This window comes from Panthera onca, chromosome A1 (genome assembly GCF_046562875.1).
Source record: "Panthera onca isolate mPanOnc1 chromosome A1, mPanOnc1 haplotype 2, whole genome shotgun sequence".
NCBI classification, from domain to species: Eukaryota; Metazoa; Chordata; class Mammalia; order Carnivora; family Felidae; genus Panthera; species Panthera onca.
This window is the reverse complement of record NC_138339.1, coordinates 3501101-3524022: the sequence shown is the minus strand read 5'-3', so window position 1 is coordinate 3524022 and position 22922 is coordinate 3501101. Positions and strand designations below refer to the sequence as shown.

Sequence of the window (22922 nt, the reverse complement as noted above, 5' to 3'; positions counted from 1 at the left end):
AAAAAATAGATTATTTTTTATCCTCTCAAAATAAGAAAGCCATTTATAGTTGTGAAACAAAACTCAGAAGCCATAGAAGATAAGAACTAATTGATTTTTGGGGCACCTGGGTGGCGCAGTCAGTTAAGCGGCCGACTTCAGCTCAGGTCATGATCTCGCGGTCTGTGAGTTCGAGCCCCGCGTCGGGCTCTGTGCTGACAGCTCAGAGCCTGGAGCCTGTTTCAGATTCTGTGTCTCCCTCTCTCTCTGACCCTCCACCGTTCATGCTCTGTCTCTCTCTGTCTCAAAAATAAATAAATGTTTAAAAAAATTTTTTAAAAAAGAACTAGTTGATTTTTCCCATATTAAATAAAATTTGTATTGTTAAAAAACACCCTAAAACAAAGTCAAAGTCAAATGACAAATGAAGGAAAATACTCATAACTAATATCAAAGGTCTCATATATAAGAAATTTCTATACATCAGTAGAATAAAGATGAACACAATGGAAAGCTTTAAAAAAGGAAACAAAAATTTTAATAGGTGAAACGATAGTTGGATTATCACTAAAGATAAATGGGAGTTGAAGTTAAAATATTTTTCCTCCTGCAATCAGATTGGTAAAGATTTAAGTTTGAAAATACATTTTCTTGGTGACCATGGAGAAGAAGGCAGCCTTTCGTATTTATTTGACCTATCAACTGATGCAGTTGATGGAAGGCGATGTGTCAGTACATCTCAAAATTTAAAATGTACATGTTCTTTTACCCAGCATGGCCATGTCCAGGACTCTACCTTGGAAACATTCTCGTACTGGAGACAGGTGACCACTGTGGAGGGAAGTCCTGGGGGGTGCCAGGTGGTGGGTGGTGGGAGGTTGGGTCTTAACTGCCCACTCTTCACAGCCATTTGATTTTTTTTCATTTAGTTTTTTGATGTTTATTTATTTTTGAGAGAGGGAGAGAGAGTGAGAGACAGAGCACGAGCAGGGGAGGGGAAGAGAGAGAGGGAGACAGAGAATGTGAAGCAGGTTCCAGGCTCTGAGTTGTCAGCACAGAGCCCGATGCAGGGCTCGAACCCACGAACTGAGAGATCATGACCTCAGCGGAGGTCGGACGCTTAAATGACTGAGCCACCCAGGCGCCCCATAGAGTCATTTGATTCTTGAAAATTGTTCATATATTACCGAGTCAAAGGAAAACACTGGTATGAAAAAGAAAAGAAGCAAACGATCCCCCAGCCGTTTCTACAAACCTGGTTATGAGCTCCTACGCAGAACTCACTTGGACGTGTACCCAGGAAAGGGCAGACAAAACGAACGCCCATTCGTTCAGGCGCAGGTGGTGGAAGAGGCAGGGCCGTAGTTGGGACTTGCGGTTGGTGAGCAACAGATACTTTCCTGAGCCCGTTATTTACTGAGTTGAGACCTCCTGGAGAGCTCCAGCATCAGCGGGAAGGAAGGGCGGAGGAGGTCCGGGGGCACAGCCATTGGAGTAGAAGTCAGAAGGACCCACTAGCTGAGTGCTTGCCTAAATGGCCCTCCTGAGACGTGGGGACGCCAAGTGATTTCTTGGACGGGCGGGTGGCTGGAGAAGCTCAGAGCTCCTCCGTCCCTCCCACGGTCCGCCTGTTTTCTTTCCCTGCCTCTTTCCCTTTGGCCGATTTCTATCCGGATTCTGAACGTCGTGAGAGCAAAGCCAGGCGGTCTTGTCACCTCACCTACTGTCCCCGTTCATTGGGAGAATTCTTCTCAAGTTAGCTGAACTTGGGCAGAGCTGGGCGGGGCTCCCCTGAGGGAGGCTGCTGTATTAACTCTAAAGCCAACAGCGATGCGGGTGGGAGGACAGCTTTGCGCACAGGACTCTCCATTGTGTTGTCGTCACGTCCTGGCCGCAGCAAGAGCCCGGCTTTCCCCAGCATGGTCTCCGTGGAATTGTTCCTACGCCCCAGCCTCACCCCCCCAAGCACAGCATGCAAGGATTTTTCGATGCCCCGTGCATAAATGTAAACTCTGCTCTGAGACCTTTTAAATGAACCATGTGGGGATAACTGGATGAAAATCAGACACATTTAGGTTGTCTTGGGTGGAAAAATTGTTTGTTTTTTCCCCTAGGTATCCTATGCTACCATTGGAAACATTTCTCACATCTGACTGATTCATCGAAGCTCTCCACGCAGCATCCTAGGTCTTCTAGGTCTGGGCCAGAACTGCTCTCTCTCTTTGCACCCGGAGAGCTTAATTTTCCTCTTCCTTCCCCTCTCTGGGGACCGTGGGAGCTTTATCATCTTGCTATGACACCAAGGTTCCTCCCCAAACACTCGCTCCCGTGGGGACTGGAATCGAGGGTAAGAGCGACAGTAGTCAGAGTGATTTTGGTTGCAAGTCAGAAAAGTGACTCAGACCGTGACTTGTGTCAGCATGTAGACGACCCGGAGGCAGCCGTGATTCTCGCTCCCTTCCCCCAGGGCCGTCTGTCTTTGGGTTGCTGATGCCCAAGCAGGAACTTCACACTTGGAGGCCAAGGCGGATCCCAGGACCGCAGGCTTACCTTTCATCCTCCTGGCCACCCCACGCGGAAAAGGACACCCCTTTCCCTGAACAAAAGTCCACGGACCCAACGCTCTCATCTGTGCCCCATCTGGTCCCATCTGGCAGGGTCACTGGGACCAGGTGAGGGAAGACGCCATTGGCTAAGACTCAGCCTTCCTCCTCCCCGGAGATGTTGGCTGGTGTAACCCTCCCAGGGACGCAGAGGGGGGCAGTGTGGTTCCCAGAGGAACAGTAGGCAAAACAATGGAACGAAACCCCCAGACCCAGCAGCAGATCGCTTCTGTCCAGCCTGCGGCCCACCTCTCTTAGCTGCCTATGTTTCCCTCACAGGCGGGTCCTCTTTGTTCGGATCCTGGCCACACGGTGGTGCTCCTGTTGTTGCCGTCGTTGCGGTGGAAGAATTGCGAAAACTGTACAACAGGGATTTCACCCGTGCCGGGCACACGGCAGTGACCTAAAATGATACATACCATAAAACCAGTTGCCCTCACAACACTGAACGGCCGTTTCGGAATCTCACGCTGAACGTTGCCCCTTTACTGGCACAAGCAGACTAGAGCACCGGTGGATTTTTCAAACACCCTTTTCATGACCAAACCAGCAAATCTAGGTGTTCGGTTTTTGATAGGTTTTGATTTCTTCAGTAGATGAGTAAATGCAAAATATCTCCAATGGTGAGAAATCCCTGAAGGTTGTTGTGCCAACTTGAAAAGTACCGATGGATGATGTCATTTAAGGTAACCCCTAAGTTTCCCACATAATGTGCACCCATCAGTGTATTCGTTACAGTTAAACAAGATGGATGGGGCGCCCGGGTGGTTCAGTCGGTTGAGCGTCCGACTTCCCCTGAAGTCATGATCTCGCGGTTTGTGGGTTCGAGGCCTGCGTCGGGTTCTGTGCTGACAGCTCAGGGCCTGGATCCGGCTTCGGATTCCGTGCCTCTCTCTCTCTCACTCTCTCTGCCCCTCCCCTGCTCACGCTCTGTCTTTCTCTCCAAAATAAATAAACATTAAAAAAAAAAAAACAAGATGGAATAATAACAGATGAAAACAGGCCAAGCGACTATTTCATTCGATTAAACCGTGATTATAAGTTGGCCGTCACCGCTTTTCCTCTTCCTCCACGTTCATTTACAAGGACAGATCAGTGCATTTCCCCCAACACAAAATGGCCAGTAATGTTATGTGAGACAATCTGTAGCAGGGAAAGGAGGGCAAAAAAAAAAAAAACAAAACCAACCTGATAAGTCGGGGCATTAAAGTTACGGGGCGGGGAGATCTACACAAACCACTTAAGCACACTCATTATTATGGCTATTGCCCCCTCAGGCCACTGGAGACTTGATAATTTAGTCAGTTATGCAGTTTGAAGTGTTTCATGTTCTGCATGGGAGCCGGCTGCAATTCAAATATCAGTGGCCATGAAATATATGCACATACGTTTAGTAGGAAAATCTCCAAGGGGACAACAGAGGAGATGGGCATATGTCGTCGCGGTGTGATGGAGAGTTTCCCTGAATTAATCATCTGGACATAGTTTATCACCATTTTTCATTTTGCCAGAAACACCCCCCCCCCTTCATTTGTCGGGGAGGCTTATTATACATGCACATCCTGGAAAGATAATAAGACCCAGGCCTCTGATGTTGAAATGCAACCAGGGTTTGTGGGCTCTGTTGGGGCCCTGACAGCTTTCCCACCGACGGAGCTTTCTGAGAGCGAGGGTAATCGCTTACTTCATCTAGTTTAGGGAATTGTGTCCCTTTCTCCCCGCTCCGTTATTACATCAATTACTGCAAACCATCGTCTTGTATAATTTATGGAGAAGACTCCCGTTTTCATTGAGATCGTCTCTGAAATGGAAGACGTCCTTTGTTCACGTGCTTCTAAATATTAGAATTTTTGTCACATGTTCCCGGAACTGGGAGCGTTTTCGTTTTCTGTGCGGATTCAAACATCTGGCTAGACGTGTAACCTGTGCGATTTGTTTGTTTAATTCGAGGGTTGGCGTGGGGGTTGTTTTGCCTCCCAGATAAGAGATTTTCTGAGTGAAATGCCTAATCTTTAAAGTGCAGTTAACATAAATGGCAATTTTTAGAAATGAATTCCTAATGCCTTTAAAGCCGAGGTTGAATGTGGCTGTCAGAATCCTGGCCCGCAGTTATGCCATTTGGTGGTTGTTTTGCTTTAGAAGCCCTGAAATGTGCCGCGATGGTTAGCAGTGTAAGTGTAAACCAGAGCAATTGCTTTTGACACTTAAAAAGGATTTTATTGACAGTTGGAAACACGTTGGGGATTTGAAAAGAGTACTTTTCCATCTGTAATACTTGGTGTGATCAAAGATCACTCAGCAGCCCCGGATTAGTGGAAATGAGGCTGCAGTGAGTGTTTGCTACTCCACACGGGATGAGGGCTTGGTTTTTGATTCACACTAATCCCCATCACGATCTAAGTGGAATTTACGGTAATGTGGATATACTTCTCAGGGCTCCTGCCAACGTGTTTTTAAAGAGCCCTAAAGTAGATAATAATATAGCCAGATTTAAAATTTCCTTTTAAAGTTAAATCTTACTTTCCCACTCTTCATTCATACACTGGTTTAATGTTTCTAACATATTATATTTAACTCTCTGCGTTTCCTATGTGCATTTACAAATGTGTGCATTATAGGTGGTGGTGTTCCAGATAATGGGGACCAATCTGCTTCGGTTCCTACTGAGGAGTAGCTAGCAAGGTGATGTAGGGGGTCATTAGGCTGCAGGTACAACTGAACAATGGTAGATACTGGTCTCAGAAGACCTGGTGTGATTTATAATTCCTTCCTCCCTCCCTCCCTTCCTTCCTCCCTTCCTGACTGCCTTCCTTCTTTCCTTCCTCCCTTCCTTCTTTCCTTCCCTTCCTTCCTTTCTCCCTCTTTCCTCCCTTCCTTCCTTCCTTCCTCCCTTCCTTATTTCCCTCCCTTCCTTCCTTCCTCTCTCCCTCCTTCCTTCCTCCCTTCCTTCCTTCCTTCCTGACTATACATTACATATCTGAGTGTGTGTATATATATATATATATATATATATATATATATATATAAAAATATATATATATATACATATTTATTTATAAAATGTCAACTAAGACCCTGCTCTAAGACCCTGGCTTATCTAAGCTATAATTTCTACTTCTGTTAGAGAGGAAAATAATCACGAGTCTTTCACCGTATTTAAGTAAGAATCAAATGGTACACAATAAACAAAATCACAGAGTAAATGTCTTTGTTACTGTGAGTAAAGTAGAAACTACAGAGAGACACAGGTTGGGCCCTTCTATGAACATGAGAGATGGTGACCACCCAGAAGTCAGAGGAGAAGAGGTTTTTTTTTATAGCAACAAAAGAGGCACATGAATCACCAGGCTGAACCAAATGCCTGGTCAGAGGAATTCCCAAGAGGGGCATTTTGAGGAAGGTGGTAAGGAAACAGTACAGCTTTCAAGGAGGTGTGGCCCCTAACCCAGTAGTTCGCTTGGATGTGGCAACCTGTTTGCAAATCAGCAATCTAATGACTTCCTTACCTAAGACCCCCCCACCCAACCCCCAACTCTAGACTGAAACCTTAGTACTAACTTTACGTACAAACTCTGGTCCCGACAACATCCTATGTCTTACTCCAAAAATAACACCATCAAGCACCATCGTTATTTGAGACTCATTCATGTCTTTGTTTTTCAAAAGAAATACATCTATGAACTAACTGATACACACACATACACACATAGTATTTATTTTGTTATAGATGTATTTATTCTATTATATACTAGATATCAAGATCATCTATATGTATATATTTCATTAGTTTTGCTTTAAAAGCTAATTCCTTAAGATGTTTTTGAAAACCTATGAGGGCAAAGAGTAGAAAAAGAAGTGACTTAAAAACAAATGCCCCCAAATGGCAATGGAGCCATGTTCAGACATGGTTTCCTACTGCACCTCTTCCAAATGGACGTGCCCAGAGGAGCTGGCACTTCCAGGGGATAGAATCAAGATCCTGCCATTCCTCCCATACCCTCCGTCTAACAGCTGGTCCCCTTGTTCAACCAGGCAGATGCCCACAAGACTACCAGCTATGTCAGGGTTTTTGGAAGTCCCCACATAGTTCCTGATTCACTAGACCTTTAATAACCTTAAGAAGGGTATGCAGTTGCAAGGTGCAGCTTTCAGAACCGGGGCACTGGCACACCTTGGCCTGCTGGGAATTTATTTCCTTCAGAAGAGAAAGAGCTGTATGCACACAGAGAAGTGCAGAAACCTTGGATGTGATCATCAACTCTCAAAGGGAGAGGTCCCTTAGATGACCCTGGGGACCTGACAACAGGCTTCGATGGTGTTGTATTATGTGCATGGTGATAGAGAGCCTAGCGACCTGGCCCAGCTGCATGTCACCCTGGGCATGTTCCAGATCACAATTTGGGACTGTTGCAGGTGGAACCGCTTATTGGTGAAGACAGGTTCAGGCTAACAGAGATAAAATTGCATGAAAGACATTCGGTGGACAGTGGGCCTAGCTGCAGCTCACAGGTGTCTCCAAGAGCACACGGGCAATCCTTGGACCAGGGCAAGATGTCCGGCAGGTCATGGGACACTTCTTCACCGCAGAAGCCATTTTTTTAAGGCAATATCATGGTTTCTGAGGTTGACTTGGAAGAGGATGCCCAGCTGTTAAGTGGCGAAGAAAAAGGGAGAATGATCTACTTCTGGGGGGTGATGATGTTCCATTTTAAAACCACAATATGATCGCTTCTCGGCCTTTTGGCTAAGATCAAGTGTAGTAAAACCACAATATGATTGGCATGATTATGATATCAAAAACATTATAGCATTTCTCAAAGCTGTAAACAGCTAATGCCATATGACTATTGCTTTTGGATGTAAAGAGAAATTCCTAAGTATATTTTGGTATAGTTGCTATGTACATTTTATGATAGTTTCCCATCACAAAAGGAACAACTTGGGTTTTATAGTAGTTTCACTAAACCAATGCTGGAATTATACAAAGTTATGTTTGTGTGAGTTTTTGAAATCAAATTCCTCCTTCAAAAATATATATATGAGACGAGGGGCTTCTGGAATGGCAGTGAGAGTAACTCAATGGACCCTCTTGCCAGTGAAATATTCACTTAACTGGTGACAGTTATGAAAGCAAAATTTAAAGTATCTGGAAATTGTCCAAAGGACATCAAGCAAATGGGGAAACACTTATTTAAGAAAGTCTACTATATATCCCAGCAAGAACAATGAGAGTCTGTGACTTGTGAGCCATGGCTCTCTCCCAATATCCCTTTCTAGTTGAGTGTAATGGGAGCCGTATTCCAAGTGGTTATGGCCAAGAAAATGGGTCTAACTTCTCCCTCAGTTCCCAGGCTGGAGATTCAGCTCCATTTTGAAAGGGAAGACCACTGTCATGTCTCCTTATATATAGCTTCATGATATGGAAGATGTATTTTAGAAAGGTGCAGTCAATTGGGTTGGAGAGTCTTTCCTCCAACTTGCCCCGATTTTTAGGATAGAAGCTTTAACTTGGATGTAGTATGCCAAGAATTCTGGGCCCTGATAAACATTTACCCTAGGTTCAGTGCCAGGAGGGGCAAACCAAGGGACCAAGGCTACCATCCCTGCCCAGCCCTCATGTTGTAGAGCAGGGCATTCACTTAAGAAGAGTCCCTAGCCCCAGGGCAGTGATGCTGAGATTCTGTGCAGGGGGTGATGAGGCCATAAGAAAAGAGAGTTCTTTATGGTGTCCTCAACTTGAATGACTACTTGGAACAGGTTGTGAGGAGGTTCATGCCTAAAGGTTTTGTTGAAAACAATGGAGATCTTGGTGATGTGCTATTAAGACATCAGTTAGCAACAGTAAAAGCCAGTAGACCACCTAGAAGTTTGCCAGAGAGAAAAAGAAAAGCAATGTCTGAGAAAAGCCTTCTGAGGGTCTAAGAAAGTATCAAAGATAGGTCCTGCTTTTTAATAGACCTCAGATTTAATTGGTCTGGGATATGGAACAATTTATGTCACAGGGCATTGTTGAAAAGTTGGCAGACACCTAGCAATTAGTGGAAGCTAATGGCTTTGTATGATACGAATAAAGGTAGATGAGTTTGAAGCTTAATAAGAAAATCACAGAAAGAGCCACTCTGGGGAGTTCAGCTAAGACCACAGACATCCTTGATGGTAGAAAAGACCCCTCATTTGCCTAAAGATGCATAATCTGAGGGGCAATATCAGAAGCTTCAGACTGTGGGAGAAAGATGGTGCTGAATTAGATCAGCCATCTACTAGAAACGTAAACAAAAAAGCAAACAATAACAACAACAAGAAGCCTGAGGGAGCACTTCTTATCCAGAGTTGCTACAATGGATTATAGAAGACATCCAGTTTTCAACAAGAAAAATCATGAGAAATGCAAAGATACATGAAACTGTGGTCTATACACAGAAGACAAGAAGAAATGAGACCTTTGAGAGGGCTCAGATGTTGGGCTTAGCAGACAAAGACTTCAATGAAGCCATCATAAATATGTGCAAAGAATTAAAGGAAGCAATATTTAAATAATTTGAGAGAGTTATGTTGACATGTCTCATTAAATAGAACCATACAAAACAAAATCACGCTGAAATACCACCTCACACTCTCTCTGATGGATGTCATGAGAAAGACAGATAATAACATATGTTGGCGAGGATAAGGAGAAACATTAACTGTCATAATTTGATTGTGGCAATACAAAATATTGAAGCCACTTAGCAAAACACCAATCACATGGTGTTAACACATGACCCAAGAATTCTGCTCTAGGTGTTTATTTCCAAGAGATGAAAACATATGTAAAACAAAACAAAACAAAGAATCCAAAAGCTCTTGTGCTCAACTGTTCATAGCAACATTATTTATAGTGTTAAAAAAGTAGAAACAACTTGAGTGTCTGTCAACTGGTGAGTGGATAAACAAAAGAGGTGTATGGGATTTCATTTGGTAGTAAGATAAATGAAGTCCTAATGCAAGCTCTGACACAATGCTAAGTAGATGAAGTCCGACTCTGGTGATGGTTGCCCAACTCTGAGAACACACTAAAAAGCATCGAATTGTACCCCTTAAATGAGTGATTAGTATGCTATGTGACCTGTATCTTCAGATATTAAAAAATACCTGGGATTTTTTGAGATGTAGAGAGGTGTGCCTTATGAATCAGATGGATCAGGCCAGTGTGCAGCTGAGATGCCAAAAGGCTGCCCGTGTCCTGTGATTGTTTTCCAGATGTAGATTCATGTTCACCCTGCGTGGCTCAGTCCCCTTAACTTCTCATGGGTATTTTTCTCCTTTTACATTCCAGTTGTTCTGAAGTCAATCCCCACTTGAACCTTCCAGACGTGAAATGTGTCAGAACTGCTTTTTTCCCCAACCACGGTGGTGAAGTGTGACTTGTTAACAAATTTGCCGAAAGTAGATTCTCCTGTTCCTGACTGTTTACTTTGGGCTGTGAATCATCTCAACACGAGCATAGTGTCTGTTGACCAGTTGACATTTTACGTATAAGTTTCGTGAATCCAAGATGATTGCTGTCCAAAGACAAGCTTGTCTCACTGACTGCCACCCCAGGGGTTCTTCTAGTGACTGTCTCTGGTTTTATCCCAGTGAAAATTGTCAACAGGTTTGACAGCTTTGCGTTGGCCACAGGTATGCTCAGTTCACTTGTGCATCTCATCTTTGGTAGTTTCTGATCAGAACCCTTGATCACGTAATCTGTGAATCATTCAGTGTGTCCTGATTCAAAGATGCATTTCAGAGCAAGTGATCTGGGGCACAAGTAGTGGGTCTCCAACACCCCATTTCCTGAGAAATCCAGAACCAACATCACTGGATATATTAGGCATGATGTTGGGGAAAAGGTAGGTGCTGAGATCTTGCCGAGTCTTGTCATGTAAAAGCCACTGTCTCTCTGAATCTCTATCAGCCTGGAAATGCTGAATATCAAAGACTTACTCCAATTTTAAAATTTTCAGGTCAATCTCATCATTTTTTTCTAGAATTATGTATTATCAATGGTTATTTTTCTACTTTTTAATTTAAATCCTGAACTGACCTAGACATATTTTTTTCTGATTTTCTCAGGTGAAAAATTTCACTGCTCATTTTCTCATCGAAATGATTTTACTCACAGGGGCTGCTGACCCCCTGGCCTTCACATCCCTCACTATTATGATTTAATACAACATTTATAAAAATTATACTCGCGTATAAGTAATGTATATAATGTTGCAATTATTCATTTCATTCTATGAGTGACTCCTTTAACATACATCCCTAAAATCCTTCATCAGACCAGGTTTCCATCACATGTAGTCTTCAGAGCTTGTAAGAATTCACCACAGTGACACAGGCCAAAACAGATTTGCTTGTCGCAGACACACTTGTAATAACCACTGATGAAATCCTGAAGAATGTTGATGTATTGAAATGTGTTTTGAGGACCACATTTTAGATTTCAAATTTTGTTGAAGATCTTTTCACACTCTGTGTTAACCGTGAAACTGGTGACAACGTGATGGATGTGGCAGCCTTATAAAAGTTTCTTTATGGAGTTTGTTAGAAATCCCCTCCTCTTGGAATGTCTCGCGTGTATGTGGTTCCTGGTCTTATGCAAGGGTTTGAGAGGGCGACCAACTTCATGACCAGTTTGGGACTAATTAAGTGCTGAATATGAATCAATAGCTATGATTTACTCCATGCTATGTTTGGAACTAGCTCAGGTGTTCTACATCCACCTGCCTCTGTGGTCTTGCATCTGAGAGGTTTAGGGGAGTGTGAGCTACTCTGGAGGAAGGCCATCAACATCTTCCACACTGAATGTGGAGTTGACGGTTTCTGCTCTTTCCCCCTCAAGCTTCAGGAGAGAAGTGAGACCCCGTCACAACTGCCAAATGTCCCTATAAGATGATAAATCTCCTCCAAGGAGTTCTGTTTGTCTCTTAAGTCTTGGAGCTTAGCAAGGCATAGAGAAAACAATAACGATAAAAGTTGTGTTACAATCTACGCACCTCCTACCATGCTGGCCTGTTCGTGGTTCCTCCAACGTGACCAGCATGGCCCTGTCTTCCTGCCTTTGCGTCTACTTTTATTTGGACATAGAATATTCTTTCTCACGTAACTTTTCATGCCCATTTCTGCTGAAATGCCACATGCTTGACTAAATCAATATAAAGACTTATTTGACTTATACTTGGTATTTTTAAAACTGACTATGTTGTTGAAACTGACTACCTAATGGCTCTCTTGCTCTTTGCTGAGGCTGTGCAGGGGAAGGGGACCATCTGAGCTGTAGCCATGTGTACTCAGGTGGGGTGCAGATGAATCTGAATTTTCTCCAGCATAGATATGTGGACATTTTCCAGAGCAGCCCCCTGCTAGCTGAGCCCCCTGCTAGCTCTACCCAGTCCTTCCCGAACACACTTGCAGGATGGCTCTGCTCATCAGGCTGAATGTAATGTCCCAGCAGATTTTCTCATTCTGTGACTGAGAGGGTGACAGCATCAGAACAGCAGGCTAGCCATCTAGGGATGCCTCTCCCTCCAACAACAAGTACACCTGGGCTTTTCCCTGAAGGAAACATTATGAGTGTTCTGACCTCCCTGTGCTGAAGTGTTCCCCTCGCCTACCCAGGCCAAGGCATCAGCACTAGATGCCTCTGATGTCAGGGGAGTTTATCGGGGCTCTGGTCAACAACAAAGGAAGGTCTGAATCAGGGGAGAAGTTCAATTCCGAGATCAACAGAAAGCTTCCCATAGAGGTGATCCAGTTGCCTATGTTGGATGCAGTCATTTATTTGTTCATTCAACAAATATTTACGGTGAGGCAGTTATGCTGAGGGGAAGAGACACAATGCTCGATGCCCACATTACGCTTGGTTTTAAGAAGCTTGCAGTCCACCGGGGCCATATTTCACAAACAAAACAAAATAATTTTTCAACGGCAGTTATGGTAAGTGCTACCAAAGACTAAACTCTGCATTGTGGAATTGTTTGACAATGTCCCCGAGAGAGATCGGAGGCTCAAGATGTCTTGTGTGAAGAAATGCACTTGCAAGGAGGTTTGAAAGCTGTGCTCCGTTGGCCTTGCTTTTTGATTATAACTAAAGTGGACTGACATTTTCTTATTATTGTTTTATCTCTTTAACCTGCCATTTACACCCTGACCCCTACATTGGGTGCCATATGTGGATACTATTCCTGTCCCTGTATTAGCCAAAACTACTTTGAAGTCTATGAGACAGAAACACAATTTTCTAGAAATAATTAAATTAAGGTTTTGTAATAGTAGACAGAAAATGTGTATCAGTGAAAAAAAGTAAACATTACAATCAATTGGAATCACCAATATGAAGTTGAAACATTGGCAGGGCAAGTGATGAAAATTTAAGATATACTGGGAAAAAATATACGGGGAGTTCCAGAGAGAGAAAGATTAAAAAAAATAACAAATGGGGAAATAAGAATAATACAAAATGCTTGATTTGAAAAAAAGAAATTTTTGTTCTCTGATTAAGAAGTCATTCTGATTACAGTGAAACACAAATGAATAACTACCATGCTTCTGATGCCCTAGAGAGATTCCTAGACTGCAGTGAGAAGGATAAAATGTCAATGTTTTTCTTATTCTTATTTCGAAGCAAAAATTTATTTTCAAAATAAAGATGATCCAAATATTGTACACATTTCATGTGCTATAGTGGAAGCTAGAAATGTTTGAAATGTATGCAGCTTTTGTGAGAAAATGAAATGTTTCTCAGCAATATTTTAGTAAGTGGTGCCATCGTCTAGTCTTCTGATGAGAAGCATGAGAATTTTGACATTTTAAGATATGCAAAAGTTCAGAAAGTGATATGTTCATGTTCTCTATCTGAATAATTTTTTTTTCCATGAAGCAGTCTATCCAAACGCATTGAACCACAAGAAAAATGAAGACAGGGCAAGATTGCATGGGAAGGATACAATAATGAGGAAACATTTACAATGTATGAAATAAAATCTTAATAATGAAAATACAACTGGGAATTGTAATTTCAGTGATGAGTAAAGGTTCCTAAAAATAAAGAATAAATTCCCAGAACTCTAAATTCTCAACTATCAGAAATCCAAAGGTGGCTTATTTGTGACTCTGGAAAACGAGTTAATACAGACATTCTCAAGGTTTAATCTCAGGATAAAGAATAAGCAGATGGCAGAAACAGCTCAATGTCAGGGCACAGTTATTATTTTTATACTTTATGAAGGAAACATCAGTTGTATGATTTATCTTATAGAAGCACAGTATTTACTATCAGAGGAGAAAATCATAATTGGATTTCCAATCAGTGTATGGGGAAGGAAAAGAGGGAATGAAAGAGAACCTAAATATGCCAGAAAGAAAGGGAAAGGGAAATTGGAGAAAAATTTAAGGAGAAAGAAGGAATATATACAAAGTAGGTGTTAGAAATTAAACTAAGTAAACGATAAACAATCAAGTAATATATCTTTATACAATTATACAGATTTTCACTTTGTATTTTAAAAATCCAGCTAAATTAGCAAAAATAATCAGACCTCTAACCCATAAAAGGAAGAAGAGAAGAAATAAAAACAACTTGTAACAAGTTGACAAAAAAATGTCAAATAGAAGAAAATATAGTGACGGTATTAATAACAAGTCACATTTCAAGCCAAGTTCTTTGAATGAGAAAAATGGTTATACAACTATAATACATGTTATGTATTAGGTGCATAATACATACATAAAGGATTATTAATATATAATTATGAGGATTATTAATGCACAGTCATTTATGCACTACCCCTATCACATACATAAAGACAATTACAAGAAAAGCAAATATGAATTCATGAAGATAAAATTATACACGGAGAATTTAACAGATAGATCCAATAACCAAAAATCAAAACTTATACATATTTAATTTAATAATGATGATATTAATTATATATATGCATATAATTATATAGACACAATTTAACAAAAATAAGAATGTATAAAAATTTAATAAACATTTTTCAACACAAAATATGTAACTAAACTAATAATTCATTGATGAATGGAAAATATACCAGACTCAATAAGGACAGATTAGTGTAGTTGGAGATGGTATAATAGGACATGTTCAAAATGAATCATAGAGATAAAAATGAACTTAAAATATAGAGAATATAAGGGGTGTCTGGGTGGCTCAGTCTGTTAAGCATCTCACTTTGGCTCAGCTCATGATCTCACGGTCCATGAGTTCGAGCTCCACGTCGGGCTCTGTGCGGACAGCTCGGAGCCTGGAGCCTGCTTCCGATTCTGTGTCTCCCTCTCTCTCTGCCCCTCCCCCACTCATGCTCTGTCTGTCTCTCTCAAAAATAAACATTAAAAATAAAAAAAATGAAAAAGGAAAATGTACAGAACATAAAAGAAATGTAGGAATGAACAAGCCTGGCAAACATATAGTCAGGTTCTCAGAATGAGAGAAGAAAGTGAATGGAAAACAGGAAGCATTTGAAAACAAAGATACTTAATGTATAAAGTTGTTAAATCACTATGTTGTACACCTGAAACTAATGTAACACTGTGTGTCCACTCTATTCAAATTAAAAAAAAAAAGAAAGAAAACAAAGATACCTAAAACGTTTGGAAGTTGTCTTGCAAATGTCAACCCAGGGGGTCAAGCTCAGGGAACCCCAGCTGAGTGGGTAGAAAGGAAGTCTCATCTAGGCATGTACAACTGAAACACAAGACTCATAGCTAAAGAGGTAACTTGAAAGCGGGGAGAAGAAATATGACACATGTCCTTCAACAGCACAGCCATGAGACTGACAGCTGATGCGTGAACACAAGTAATGGAACCCAGAAAAGAACAGAATCAAAACTTAAGCATATTGAAGAAAAAGGAACAGACCACTGCCAACCTAGGATTCTATACCCAGTAGATTCTCTTCAAAACGGAAAGTGTGATGGAAATGGGTCAGACAAATCTGCTGGCACACCCACACTGCTGGACACTCTAAAGCAAGGTGTTCAGACTGAATGCAAATGACCCCAGCTCGAAGGGCAGAGGTGGCATGGGTATCACCAGGAAGCATAGGAGTCACTGGCCCAACTGATGTGATTGTGAACAAAAGTACATTGATAGGGGTGACATGGCAGGACTGGAGAAGTGGAGCATGGAATTCTTAAGCTTAGAGACATTGCTTCTCCCTGCAGTGCAATTCCTTAGTTTCTTGTTAAAACCAAGGACATTTTGGGGTACCTGTGTGGCTCAGTTGGCTAAGCATCTGACATTTGGTTTTGGCTCAGGTCATGATCACACAGTTCATGGATTCAAGCCCCTCATTGGGTTCCATGCTGGCAGTGTAGAGCCTGCTTGGGATTCTCTCTCTCTCTCTCTCTCTCTCTTAATAAATAAATAAATAAACTAAAAAACAAGGACATTTTATAAGTTAACTGTTCTTTAAAAACCTCCAGATAATAAATATGACAAGAATGACAAATGTTAAAAATATTTCAGAAGTGCAAATTAAAGTATTGATTGGAGACAATTATTATGAATTGTTGATGAAATGCTTAGGTGAACGGATGATGGTAACTTGGTGCTCTGGACTGGAATTCACATGCTGGAGCCCTAGCTTCCAGTGTGGCTGTACCTGGAGCTAGGTCCTTCAAGGTAGTCACTGAGGTCAAGTGAGGTCACAAAGATGGGGCCCTGATCTGATGGGATCATTGTCATTATAAGAAGAGACATCAGCCAGGAGTTTGGTCCTGGACCTCTAATCTCCAGAACTGTGATAAGGTAAATTTCTGTCACATAGGCCACCCAGTCTGTAGGGTCTGTGGTATTTAGTTATGGCTGCCTGAGCCGACAAGGACACTGGGCATTTGTGTGATGTCCCCTCTCTCAAATGGAAAGTGTACAATGGAGGGATGAGGCTGTCACCACCCTAATTTGGTGGTTAACATGAATAGTAGGTGTCTCTTGTTGGGATTCAACATCAAGAATTTAATACCACCACTGTTTTGTCCTATAAAAGCAATAATTAACTCTAAGCGTATAGATTTAGTTTTCAGTTTATGAAAATATGGGGATGAAAAACAAATTAATTGAGCCCAGAAGGAAGCAGAAACAAATTAAAATAGTGGCTTTTTCTACAGAACATTGGCCTAAGTTTCTTTAACAATCAGTATCCTATACGTATAAAGACTAATGGGAAATAACACTGTAAAACATGTCTAGATTCTGACAAATTAGATGGAAATAGCGTCTTTAAACTCAATTACAAAAAGTTAAATATAATCTGGGTTTTAAAAGCTAAAAGACTATCCTTGAAAAAATATACCAAGAATTTCACAAGAGTATGCACTGTGAGCTGTAAGACCCCATTTTGATTCAAATACCAATGTGTGTGTGTGTGTGTGTGTGTGTGTGTGTGTGTGCACCTGTGTACAGAGCCCTATATGGAAGAAAGTCTGAAAGGTTAGTGGTGATCTCTGGATAGTGAGGGGATGACTTTATAATATGTTTAACTTTTGCTTGTCTGTACTCTGTAGCTTTCTATGATACACGTATACAACTGCTATAATAATAAATGTTTCTTAGAAAATCAACTCCTTTCAAGGAACATATTCTATCACTAGCTGACAATTATGGACCTCCCTTTATTTTTTTAAAGAGCGCAATCCCTAGAATGAGAAGCTGTTTCTCTTGACCTTCACATCTGACATACTCCTCCAGGAACTCAACATACACATGAATGCTGCAGAAAATGGGGCCGCCACATTGGGTCATGGCCTCTTTCCATCCATCGGACCTTAGCTGCCCCTCCAAAGGCTACCAACTGGTCTTTGCCACTCCTGGTATCGGTACCACTCTGAAATGCTGATCCAAATCTCCCACTCTGATTTAAGTAGTAGCTTCCCATGTAATCTGCAACTCCCCCCCACCAAATTCTTTTGTGGACCTAGCCTGCTGTTCACTTTCCCCCCAAGCACATCCTCAACTCTCTTCACTAGTTTAGAGTCCCTATGATGTCATTATAACATTCTCTTAAAAACACCTTTATTCTTGCTACTTTTTTTTTTGGTCAAACCTATGTCTGGAAGACCCAAGTGAAGCCCACTCTCCACATTTAGAGAAAAACACTTAATGCTGCTTACTGGTATTACCCTAAGTTCATGACAGTGGTTCTCAAATTGACCATCAAATCTCTTCCAATTTTGCTTCCACTTTGGTATATTTGGTATCCCGCTCTCCTAAACAACTTTCCACCCTCTCAGCATTGTAAAACATCTCACTCTGGGCCGATGACCTTTCCTGATTTGTATTTAAGAACACTGGGGCCACCAGACTGACTTCTCTTGCTATTTTACCACCAAACATAACAGCCAACCTGCATCTAGGAGTCACATTACCTTCCAACCTGCCACGATGGATGAACGATCTCTGTGCCTGTCAAAGACCAATCCCTCCAGTGGCTCCTTGTTGCCCTTAGAATTAAGTCTGAACCCCTCACCATGGCTTCCATATCTTACCAGCACCCACCTGCCCCTTTCATATCTTTTTGTATAACTGTTGCTCACGAGGGCCTCTAGTCGCATTCCATCTTTTCTGCTCTTCCCTTTGTGTTTGCTATGACTCCAACTGAAAAACTCTATCACACACAAGGTCCTTGCAAGGTTGCGTCCTTTTAAGGTCATGTATGACATAGCTCAAATGTCACTATCTCAGGGAGACCTTCTCTAACATCCCAACGTAAGGACCTGCCCCTGGGGTTTTCTCTCACACTATGTTTTCTCCCTTCCTTTCTTACCACCCTCCTTCCTCATTTCCTCCTCCTCTCCCTTCTTTTTCTACTTCTCTTTGTTCTTAACCTCCACAGCAGTTATCAATATGAGAAGTAGTTTATTGTTTATTCCTTTATTGTCTTTTCTCTCCTTTCTAATTTAAGCCCCATGACTGTTCTGTTCATTGACATGTCTTCCTTTCCAAGAACATTGCCTGCCTAATACCTAGTAGCCACTCACTGAGATTCAGTGAATAAGTGAATACAGGCTGTACTGAATCCCATGACCCCAACCTCCTGGTATTTCTGCCTCTGTGTAATTCCCTTCCCTTGAGGATGGCAGAGCCTGGGAATTACCTCTCACTAACAGAATGTGGCAAAGGTAACGAGATATGCATGACTATGTGCACATAATGACATGACAGGATCACCCAATATTTTGGTGCCACCTTGCTTGAGTATGGCTGTCTCTCTCCCTTGCTGTCTGTGAAGAAGGAAGCTGCTACAGGGGAGGGACCTGGCAAGGAACTGGGGTTGGCTGAGAGCACAGGTTGACATCCAGACAACAGCCTGAAGCCCTCAGTCCTACAGCTGCCAAGAGACCAAATTCTACATTAACCTAAGGGAGCTTCGCTGTGGCTTCCTCCCCAGTAGAGCCTTTGATTAGGTCTGAGACTTGGGTTACACCTGGACTGCAGTTTCCTCAGACCCCGGACAGGACACCCAGCTAATCTGTGCCCAGACTTGTGATCCACAGGAACTATAAGCTAAGAAGCGTGTTTCTTTAAGCCACTGCGGGTGTGGCATTAATGTTACCCAGCTAGAGGTGACTAACACACTGACTCACTGGAGAAGTTTCGGAGACGTCTGTAGCAGCCTCTGGAGGCCACGTGTGGCTGTTACTGGCTCACGGTGCCACCTGTTTTCTAGCTTCGTCCTGTAGACCCTCCAGACAACGGGGGCTTGCTTTACGGAGTGCCAACATAGCCCAGATAGTTTTATAGGAACTTAGTGTGATGGGTATGGATGATGGAAGGGAGATTTTGATGTCTGTCTCCATAATTGCTCTCCAAAAAGACTACATCCTAATTGTTGTGTGAGGAAGGGCATTTCACGTATGTTCCTCAGACAGGAAAACCAGCTTTTGAGCTCCTTTATCTACTTTTTTGAAAACAACAGCAACGACAACTCTGGTTATTACAATGTCATTTACTTACTTTCTCTTTATTTTTGAAAACGTAAATTAAAAAACACAGATGCAAAGTGCATTTTTAAAACTAAATTCTAAATTCTGTCTTGCAACTTTTCTGACAGAAACAGAATGTACGCTGACCCTGTTCGTGGACTCTGCTATGTTTCCCTGACTCCGAAGGTGATGGGAAGCCCTCTTAGAAGTGCTGTTATCTGTCTCGTCCTTTGAACCGAGGGTCTGCGTTTGGTACGCGTTCTAGCCCGTGTCTCAGAACGTGCACGGTGCTTTTGGACCCGGGGTTGTTGCTGACGGGGTGTGTGGAGGTTGCCCGGTGGTGGAGTCTCAGGCTTTGCCACCTGATCGTCTCCCAAGTACAAGAGCAAATGGAGTGTGCAGCTGCTACAGCCACTTCTAGTCTAGTCTCCGTTCCGGCACTTTCCAGAAGACGAAAGCAGGGAGAAGGTAAGGGATTAGAACCGCACTGCTCAGCCAATAATAACAACTTAAGCACAGAATCAGATGTGAGAGCATCTTGGAAAGCTTGAAGGAAAACAGCCCCTTCATAAAAATCAAATTGACAGCTACATTTTCTACCTTTGATCTCAAGTAGGTGGTTTAACCTCCTGGTAATAAGAACATTTTTTTTTTTCAAGCAAAGGATTTTTTTTTGCATCTTCCTATTTTTGCTTAATCACTCCTCATTTCAAGAGTCTTATGTTCAGACACTCTGTCTTATTTATTTTTGTGCACTGCTCAGATCCACTTTGTGATGGATAGATAGAGAAGCAGAGTGAGTGCTTAAAAATATAATGGGTACTCAGAAATGGGAAAAAAAGAAGACAAAAAGGAAGGGAAAAGAATAGGAGGGTGAAGGAAGGGAGAGAGGAAGGGACAAAAAATGTTGTCTATTCCATAATTACAAACAATTTTCTGGATTGTTCTTAATATTTATCAAATCGCAACTACTCCTTCTTATTAAATGATATCTTTTAATACATTTAACGACCAGAGAGACTCTTCACAATAAGCATTTCAAAATGTATGAAGAAATGCCAATTTAGTGAAGTGAATGATTACTAAAATAAAAACATAAATATAGGCAAGTAGTAAGCAGTTACTTTTTTCTTTTCGCAAACATTGGAGAGTAGAAGGGCATTTAAAAATGCCTACCTTAATGTTGATGGACAAAATAAAATTTGTGAATACTCATTTTATCATTATCAGGATTAGGTGCTTATTTTTAGTAATTCTTAAGTCCGTTTAGTGTATTATTATTTAATACTATTGTTAATTACTATTTAGTTATTTTTATCTCATTTTTATTAAATCAGTCTCTCATTTTGGCCCAGGGATTAGGACAATGTAGGATATATTTTGATTTGCTCCAAAACACACAGAAATCCGTAATAGGGAAGGATTCTCTGAGACCCGAAAGGCACGGCATTTGAGGATGTGGAAATACTTAGTAAATTTAGACAGGATCTATCAGTAGGCCCGGCAATCAAGATGCCTCCCGCAGAATCAGGCATTTCAGGGTTTGAGAAGCCGGCACCACCATGAAATTGGTTAATAGCACTACCTGATAAGCTGAGTATAAAAACGTCCATGTAATATATAATGGGGTCTTTTTTTCTCTTCCATTGGTATATATTTGAAAACCTTTAAAAATACTCTAGAAAAAAAAACGGATGTTACATTCTTCACCATTTGCTTTAAAAAGGATTTTCCACTCGTTCGTCTCTGGAAGGTCATCTTTGAGATGTACAAGCCAGCCCTTCATTAGGCCCCCTCTTGCATTCATATTTAACTTTCTTTCATTCGGTGGCCTTTATTAGCTGAGCTCCTGCGGCTTGTAGCACACTTTCAACAGCAACACTGGGAGGATGTAAATGCAGAATAATGTATCAGGACTCAAATTTGCATGGTCAAATGTCAAAAAAATTAGGCCTTCCCCAGAACCATGTCAAGAGAAATAACATAAGTGGGCAAACCCAACAGCAGGCACGCCATTATCATTTAGCACAAGCTGTCATCCCTGCCAGTGCGTAGAAGCAGTGGTCATTAGCTGGAACTCTGCCGGGGGACGTTGCAATTCTTCCTTTCCCTTTTTTTTTTTTTAAAAAAAAAAAAGATTTTTATTTTTTCCCCATCATCTGACAGTATTTCACAGAACACCGCAATGCGATGTCGCCTCCCTGACAGGAAAGTCAAGAGATGGGGGGTGGGTGGCGCCTCTGGAGCAGGGTAGCGTAGGGGCGAGGGACCCAGGCTCGTCCACTGTCAGCTGGAGGGCGAGGGAGCGGCATTACCTATTGGATAAATACTCATTAAGAGTAATCACTTTATTTCAGCTCTGTAATGACATTAACAAGCTTGGAATACAGGGAATTACATGAGTCAGAACAAATAATTGAATATTCTACTGCAGAGGGAACAGAGCCCGCGTCTGCCTTCATGTCATGCCGGTTCTGAAGCTAGCGCAAGCATGCAATTAGATAATAAGCTTAAACAGCATTAAATTGGCACCGCTCCTGCCGCCACGGAGAAAAAGGAAGTATTAATTGTTCAACTCTCACCTGCTTGTAATTTCATGCCACGCAGATACGAGTAAGGCTGTGCTATTTCTATTTAAACGGACGTACACACAGGACTGAAACAAACCAATAAAAATGGGACGTAAAGAGGGTTCGAGGAAGGATGTAGCAAACGGAAAGAGACTGAAAGCAGCTGCTGCTGAGGAGCCACGGGAAGGCGGGGCTGGGCTTTCCTCGGGGGGGGGGGGGAATAAGAGAGGGGGGCAAATTTGGCTAAATTTTTAAATGTGATGATATGAGTGAGCGTCCTGGGTGTTTCTCTCTCTCTCTCTCCCTCTCTCTCTGTCTCTCTTTTTGGCGGTATTGTAGCAGCAGTTTTCTCTCAAAGCTGCTCTCAAATCTCCTGAATGTGTGCCCTGCAGAGGGATCCCCGCAGTCCGCTTGGGTATAATTAGCTCGGCTAAGCAGACAGGTGTGGATGATACAATAGCTATAGATACAGATGTGGATACAAATGCAGATACAGACATAGGGACACACAGGGATACAGATGTAGACACAGATACACATACACATACAGGAACAGGTGTAGGCACAGACATAGGTACACATAGGGACGCAGATACGGACGTAGGTGGATTCAAATACAGCTATAGACTTAGGCGTATACACAGGTACAGGTGCAATTAATGTCGGTACGTCATTCATCACAATGTTGCATGCAGGCAAAGCTTTCAAACACAACATATGCTTCTGTGTTGTGGCACACAGGGGAAGATGGTAGAACGCTGGTAAAGAGCACGAGTCCCTTTCTTCACTCGTTTCATTT

At 42.1% G+C, this 22922-nt stretch overlaps 1 pseudogene; it reads left to right on the top strand.

Moving 5' to 3' along the window:
- Positions 1-7306: 7306 nt before the first annotated feature.
- On the top strand, positions 7307-7457 carry LOC132682642 (U2 spliceosomal RNA; annotated as a pseudogene).
- The last annotated feature ends 15465 nt before the right edge of the window (positions 7458-22922 follow it).